The 8114-nt window shown below is 41.9% G+C and overlaps 1 pseudogene; it reads left to right on the plus strand.

Annotated features, from left to right (window-relative positions):
• The first annotated feature begins 2038 nt into the window (after positions 1-2038).
• On the plus strand, positions 2039-3033 carry LOC130135916 (uncharacterized; annotated as a pseudogene).
• Positions 3034-8114: the final 5081 nt, after the last annotated feature.

Raw genomic sequence — 8114 nt, forward strand, 5'->3', positions numbered from 1 at the left:
GGAAGCATATTGTCCATTTTAGTCCAAGTGATTCTGCCATTATATGTAGCTGCAAGTTATTTGAAATGCGAGAATGGTTGTGTAGGCATACTTTATGCATCTTGACCCGTGTTGTAAATGTTGCAAGCATTCCATCACAATACATTTTGAAGAGGTGAACAAAAGTTGCAAAACAAGGGACTTATTGTGAAGATGTTGCACAAAGCTCTCATCATGCAGTTTAATCAAAGACATTGCGTTTGAAGAGGTTGATGCGGTTAGCTTTCAGTGTTATGAATGATGGTGCCAATCATGATGTTACAGAGGAGCTTGCAACTACAACCTTGTTGCGTCTTCACTCTGAAATTACAAATAAAATGCAATCTTTAACGGGTAAAGATCATGTTCATTTCTTGGTGGAAGGTGATGAAGCTGAATATGCAGAAAATCGTGGAATTCAAGTACGTGATCCACATCGGAGAAGGCCAAAAGGTGTACTAAATACTCGGATCAAGGGCGCTGTGGAAAAGAGAAAGAGAAAAGCGTCTTCATTCATAGGAGGTACCTTGCACAAGGTATGATGCTTGTTTAATGTGACAAAATGATTCCATCAATTATTTTAGCTCATTTTTGCATGAAGTAATTCTAAACTCTCATTTTTTTGTAGGATTGACCTTTGACAAAATTTGTAGTTATTAGTGCAGCTTTTGGGTCTTTTTGCTATGAGCATGCACTTCTACGTAGGGTAGGATCGATTTGCAAATTGTTTTTGGGACTTGTACAGTTCACTGCTCCTTCTAGAATCAACAATGCCATATTTTGATGTTGAATTGTTGATCAATAGAACAATCTGCTTTTGGGTGTAAACAGTGACATCGTTGTGTCTATGGTGATTGTTAGGAGTAGAAAAAGGGTAAAATGATTTTTAGGACCTTTATGACTTATTTTTGGTATATGTATTGGACACTATCGGTGAATACACAACACACTTTTCCCTCTCTCTCTCTTTCTCATGGTATCAGAGTCTGGTACCTAAACCTCTCCCCCATACTCGCGACCCAGCTCGTAGGAACAACCCATTGCCGGCGACCTTAGCTTGCGCGAGGCTCTAGCCGCGCAACCCAGCTCGCCGGAACAACCCGTCGCCAGCAACCCCAACTCGCGCGGGGCTCCAGCTCGCACAATCTAGCTAGCGCGGGGCTCCAGCCACGCGACCTAAGCTCGCGCGGGGGTCCAGCTCGCGTGATTCAGGTCGTCCGAGTCACGCAAGCTCGGTGACCGGAGGTTTCCTCGCCATTGATGTGATTGAAGGTCTTCTTGTGGCTCGGTGACTCCCGGCTCTTGCGGTCGTGAAGTGATGTGGTAGATTGTGGCTTGGTGACTCCTCTGGTGGCTCGCCATTGATGTGATTGACTCTGTTGAAGTTTCGAGGTCTGGCCGGGTTGGATTACTTGGTTGTTAGACCTTAGATTATGGGTGTTTGATCAATCGGCTTATGGTTTATTGATTGGTGGAGTTGTAGGGGAATGCTAATAACGTTGACAAGCCCTGGGAGCTAGTATACGGTCTGTTGGAGTGTTGAATTGTTGTGCCAATATACGGTCTGTTGGATTACTGAATTGTTGTGGTTAAGATTGAGGTGCTTGGAGTGAGAATCCTCTTATTGTTGCTGAAAAATGGGTGATTCTGAGAAGAATAATCCTGTGATGACTGAGGTGATGTCCTCTTCGTCTAATCGAGTTACTGATAAGAAGCTTATGGGTAGTTCTAACTTTCATCAATGGAAGAAAATTGTAAAGCTCACTTTGACAGTTAGGAATCAGCTTAGACACATAACTGAGCCGAAACCCGAAAATGATGCAAATTGGGATATTGTTGATGCATGCATCCTTGGTCAGATCTTAAACGCTATGGAAAATAATATAGTTGATCTAGTAACCCATATTGACATGGTCAAAGAAATGTGGGAGTATTTGGATGTATTATATTCTGGCCAAAATAACTTGTCACGAGTTTATGAGTTATCGCGGGAGTTTTACCGATATGAAAGGAAGGGACGTCCTATTACGCAATACTTTGCTGAGTTTAAGAGAATGTATGAGGAGTTGAATGTTGTTCTTCCCATTTCAGCCAATGTTCAGCAAATGAAACTTCAAAGAGAACAATTGGCTGTAATGGCATTTCTAGCAGGCATTGGTCCTGAATATGAAACTGTTAGGTCTCAGATTCTTGGAGGAGAGGCTATCGCATCACTCACCGATACGTTTGCTCAGTACTTCGGGTATCTCATGAGTCTCCTCAGGATATTACATCTATGGCAGATAATTCAGCTCTTGTGTTTTAATCTTGATCGGGTAGTGGTAGTAGGAGTGATGAAGGAAATCGTGAAGGATATAGTAGTGGACGTGGTGGTCGAGGGGGAGGCCGAGGTGAAGGAACAGGGAGAGGCCAAGGCCAACAGAATGTGTCTACCAACAACTCAGGGGCCATACGGATTTGTCATTATTGTGGCAACTCTAGCCATATTCAAAAATTTTGTTACAAGCTACATGAAAGATCAAGGCAGTAACAACAGTTTGCACATACTGCTTCTGGTACTGATTCTTCTCCACAGTCTTCTGAAGGCAAGGTAGTTGTTATGTCTGATGAGGAGTTTGCACGGTATACCCAGTCACAGATTTCATAGCCCGCTTCTTCCACTGCTACTTTGGTACAGACAGGTAAAGCTACCGTATGCCCTTCAACTGCTTCTCGTCCTTGGATCATTGATTCAAGGGTTTCTGACCACATGTCAGGTCTTTCAGGTATATTTTCCTCTTTTACTTCATCTTCATCCATGGTAACTATAGCCAATGGATCATCTACATATGTTAAGGGGGTTGGTACAGTTTATCCAACTCCTTCCTTGCCATTGTCCTCGGTGCTTTACCTTCCTCAATATCCATTTAACCTCATGTCTGTCAGTAAATTAACCAAAAACTCTCGGTGTTCAGTAACATTCTACCCTGACTCTTGTATTTTTCAGGATCTGGCTACGAAGAGGACGATTGGTAGAGGACGTGAGGCAAAGGGGTTGTATGTACTTGAAGACGCTCCTTCCATTGCATGTCCTAGTGTTGCATCTTTACATCAGATCCATTGTCGCCTTGGTCATCCTTCTCTACATAGCCTTCAGAAGTTAGATTCTAGTTTTAGATCCATTTCTAGTTTAGAGTGTGAGTCATGCCAACTTGGCAAATTACATCGTATTAGTTACCCGCCACGAGTCATTAAACGAGTAGCGTCCCCTTTTTTGTTAGTTCATTCAGATATTTGGGGTCCTTGTCATGTGGCTTCCAATTTGGGTTTCAAATATTTTGTTACTTTTGTTGATGACTATTCCAAGGTCACTTGGTTATATCTAATGAAAAATCGTTCATAATTGTTTTCTATATTTCGTGCATTTGTATATGAAATTCATACACAATTTGGTGTGCAGGTTAAAGTTTTGCGTTCTGATAACGCTAAAGCGTACTTTTCTGCACCATTTTCTGATTTTATGACTCAATATGGTATGATCCATGAATCTTCCTGTCCTGATATACCACAGTAGAATGGTGTTGCTGAAAGAAAGAATAGACACTTATTGGATGTTACTAGATCCATGTTGTTTGAAATGAAGGTTCCTAAAACCTTTTGGTCTAATGTTGTTCTAACTGCATGACATCTCATTAATCGCATGCCCTCTTTTGTTTTCTAATGAGTCACTTTTTGTCTTACCACCCCGTATTTTTGGTTGTCTGTTTTATTCGTGATCATCGACCTGGAGTATCGAAACTTGATCCCAAGGCAATCAAGTGTATGTTTTTGGGTTATTCTTGTACTCAAAAGGGATATCGTTGTTATTCTCCATTACTAATACTTTATAACTGCTCATGTTTCATTTTTTGAATCCACTCCTTATCATGATGTTCCAATTTCTGTTATTGAGTTGGATGAAGACGTCTATGTGACTACCCTTCGGTCAACCGCTCCAACCACTTCACCAGTCTCTACACAGGAACCTCCTCCTCTCCAGGTTTATACTCGATGTCCTCGAGTAGCTATTATTTCCCCCCTTCCTCCAGACACCACTACGTCATCTTTTGCTCCAGATCCGCCATTAGCTGACCCTCCTCTTGTATCTGATCTTGATCTCCCTATTGCTTATCGCAAAGGTACACGTACTCGTACTCAACACTCTATTGCAAACTTCATCTCATATTCTTCTGTGTCTCTTCTTTTTCGATCCTTTTTATCTACTATGGACCAATATCCAATCCCCAAGTCTGTATCTGAGGCATTACAAAATTCTGGCTGGAGGACAGCAATGGAAGAAGAATTAAAGGCTCTCCAGTTTAATCAAACTTGGGACTTGGTACCTCTTCCTTCAACCAACACTATTATTGGTTGTCGTTGGGTATTTGCTGTGAAAGTCAATCCCGATGGTTCTCTGGCTCGTTTAAAAGCACGACTTGTTGCAAAAGGGTATGCTCAGGTGTATGGGGTTGACTATCTAGATACTTTTTCTCCTGTTGCCAAACTTACTTCAGTTCGTATTTTGATATCCCTTGCTGCCACATATAATTGGCCCTTATTTCAGCTTGATGTTAAGAATGCCTTCTTGCATGGTACTCTCCATGAGGAAGTTTATATGGAGCAACCTCCGCGGTTTGTTGCTCAAGGGGAGTCTGGGGTTATGGTTTGCAAATTAAGAAAGTCCTTATATGGTTTGAAGCAATCCCCACGGGCATGGTTTGGAAGATTTTTTGAGGCTGTACTTTCTTTTGGACTATCTAGATGTGGAAATGATCATTCTTTCTTTTATAAATAGTCACGGGGAGGCAAATTGTTCTTGATTGTGTATGTTGATGATATTATCATCACAGGAGATGATTTGATTGGTATAGCTGAACTAAAGATGTATCTTCAGCAACAGTTTCAGACTAAGGATTTAGGAAGATTGAAGTATTTCCTAGGAATTGAAGTTGCTCAGTCACAGAAAGGTATTGTTCTATCACAAAGAAAATATATGATGGATTTGCTCAATGAAACAAGTATGTTGGGGTCAAAGCTTCTTGATTCACCCATAGAACAAAGGGTCAAACTAGTTGCTGAGGGAGGAGAAATTCTTGATAACCCTGAGAGATACAGGAGACTGGTAGATAAGCTGAATTATCTCACAGTCACTCGATCAGACATTACCTTTCCAGTTAGTGTGGTAAGCCAGTTTCTGTCTTCTCCTCGTACATCTCATTGGGATGCAGTTATTCGGATATTGAGGTACTTGAAAAAGACTCCAGGGAAAGGAATTGTTTACCAAAATCATGGTCATAGTAGAGTCGAAGGATTCTCCGATGTTGATTGGGCAGGGTCTCCAGATGATAAGAGATCAACTACTGGCTATTGTACCTTGGTTGGAGGAAATCTAGTATCATGGAAAAGTAAGAAACAAAATGTTGTTGCCCGCTCAAGCGCTGAGTCAGAATATAGAGCCATGGCACAAGTGACATGTGAATTAGTGTGGATTCAGTAGTTATTAACTGAGATAGGCTTCAAAGCTTCAGTACCCATGACTCTATGGTGTGACAATAAAGCTGCAGTGCATATAGCTTCTAACCTTGTGTTTCATGAGAGAACAAAACACATTGAGGTTGATTGTCACTTTATTCAGAAAAAGTTGCAGAGTGGAATGATCATTCCCAATCATATTCGAACCGGTGAACAACTTGCAGACATTTTTACTAAACATTTGGGTAATGGGAGGATAGAATATATTTGTAACAAGCTGGGCATGATTAATATATATGCTCCAGCTTGAGGGGGAGTGTTAAGAGTAGAAAAAGGGTAAAGTGGTCATTAGGGCCTTTATGACTTATTTTTGGTATATGTATTGGACACTATCGGTGAATACAAAACACACTTTTCCCCCTCTCTCTCTCTTTCTCAGTGATGAAGTACGCAGACAATATTGTGAAGGTAAGACATCTTTTGCATATGGCATCAAAGAATGAAACATTATACTAAATTACTGGAGGTTGTTTGCTATCTCCTGACAGTTAGCTTAAATTTTTGCAGAGTCCAGTGCTGGAAATGCAAAACAAGTGGATCTTTTTGGGCAGGACTTGATTGGAGATCTGTTGGATGCACTAATATCTGTTCTGACTAATGCTTCTTCCTTCAATGAAAATTCATCTGAGCTTGACCTTTTTGCTGATGCAAGTTTTGTTTCGGCACCTCCTTCGGTAGAATCATCTGAGAAGAAGGTGAGATACTCTTAAGTTTTTAAATTGTGGACTATCTGATGCTGCTTACTACTGGCTCTGTAACTCACTCTTGCTATCCTTTCACTGTAAGGAAGAATTTGATCTCTTAGGGGCAACTACTCTATTTTCAGTCACAAGCTAACGTCGATGATTTTGCGCATGTGTTGATTATATGAATTCTTTTGCGGACTGAGGTAGATCTATTTGCTTCGCACATGCTGTCTCTTTGCAGTTTCTCGCACGGTTGACCTCTTTGTCTTGCGCCAGGCTCCGGTTACTCAACCTCGAAACCAAGCCCATACAATCTGTTCCCACTAACCCTATAGTGGATCCATTTGCTCTTGTTCCACCGAACAATTTTTGACAGCTCTAATCCTTTTGGCTCATTCACTTTTTCGCCCGATTCAACATCGCAGGACCTTCCCAAAACCCCGTCGATGATTCCAACATGAGTGACTCAAGTAAGAAAGCTTCAGCTATCTTGAATCCACAACCAAAGAAGGACGCATTCCATGTCAAGTCTGGAATTTGGGCAGATTCCCTCAGCCGTGGACTGATTGATCTTAATATATATGCTCGTAAGTATATCTAAGCTCGTCTTGTGGCATTGCAGTTGTTCCCTGGCCTCATATCTTATAACTCTTACACATTCAACTTAAATACAAAAATAAATGGGTTGTATAGATGTATCTGGTTTAATTAGCAATCTCTTCGAATTATCAGGGGTCGTTTATAGAAGCAATTTATATGTCATGGAATACAAATTGGGCAAATGCTGAAGTTCTGTGAATTCTTTCAAGTCATTGTGTCCTATTGGGGGAGCAAGAACACCTTGAAGTTGTTTCTAGCAAAATCAGTCATCTGGCTCATTCTCATATTGTGATTATTTGGGTCAGCCTGACACGTTTTTTCCTTTAAATATATCTGCTGCTGTACCTTCTTGGCTTAGCAAAATGATGATGTACTTGGTTTTTTGGAATGTAGAATGGATGTTTCCCCTCCCTTGTGCTCAGTACACTTGTGCACCCACGACACATTGCAACTTATGCCTATTGTACTATAACACAAACTCACACTGTGGTTGGGAAGTGTCTGTAAGCCTACTAATGTGGCTATGTTTTGTTTGCTCATAAAAACTTGCAGCCAAGAAGGTTTCACTTGCAGATATGGGTGTAGTTGGTGGGCTAAGTGATGATTCGGATGAAAAGGGATAAGGGTCCCCCAACTTCATTTTACATGGGAAGAGCCATGGGTACGAATGGGGGTGTATCGCTAACCGAATCAGAATGATCACGTAGAGAATAGAAGAAAATTAAATGATGCACGAGTTTACTCAGGTTCACTCCCGAATAGGGCTACGTCCTGCAAAGGGATTTCACTATGATTTTTAGGGTTTACAACCACAACCACTCGTTATAATGATCTCTCATACGAGTACAATATATATAGGACTTAAATGGGCCCAAAGCCCGAGCCTATCAAAATCCCTTTGATCCCATAACAAACGGGCTAGCAAACCCGATGTTGTTTCGGGGGCGCTGCCCCCGAGCCCCTGCCGGTTCACCGTCGAGCAGGGTCGCCGTCCGCTCACCAGGGAGCGGAACCCTCGCCCGCTGTCCGGTCAGCGGGACCCCCGTGTCGGGGGCGCTGCCCCCGAACTCCTACATTCCGTGCACAGGGGTCATATGTCATCGGATCATACTTCGATTTCCCTAAGCTTATGTGGGCGTGCCCGGTATGAGAAACAAGGGTCCTTGAAGTATTCGCCAACTCCAACAGGTATAGGGACTGGTCTTGGCATGTCTGGTTTTACATCATCACAAGCGACCGGTGGAGACGACTTCTTCTCAA

Source organism: Syzygium oleosum, unplaced genomic scaffold (genome assembly GCF_021117445.2).
Source record: "Syzygium oleosum isolate NSW1041296 unplaced genomic scaffold, Sole_v2.1 Sole_v2.39, whole genome shotgun sequence".
Classification (NCBI taxonomy): domain Eukaryota; kingdom Viridiplantae; phylum Streptophyta; class Magnoliopsida; order Myrtales; family Myrtaceae; genus Syzygium; species Syzygium oleosum.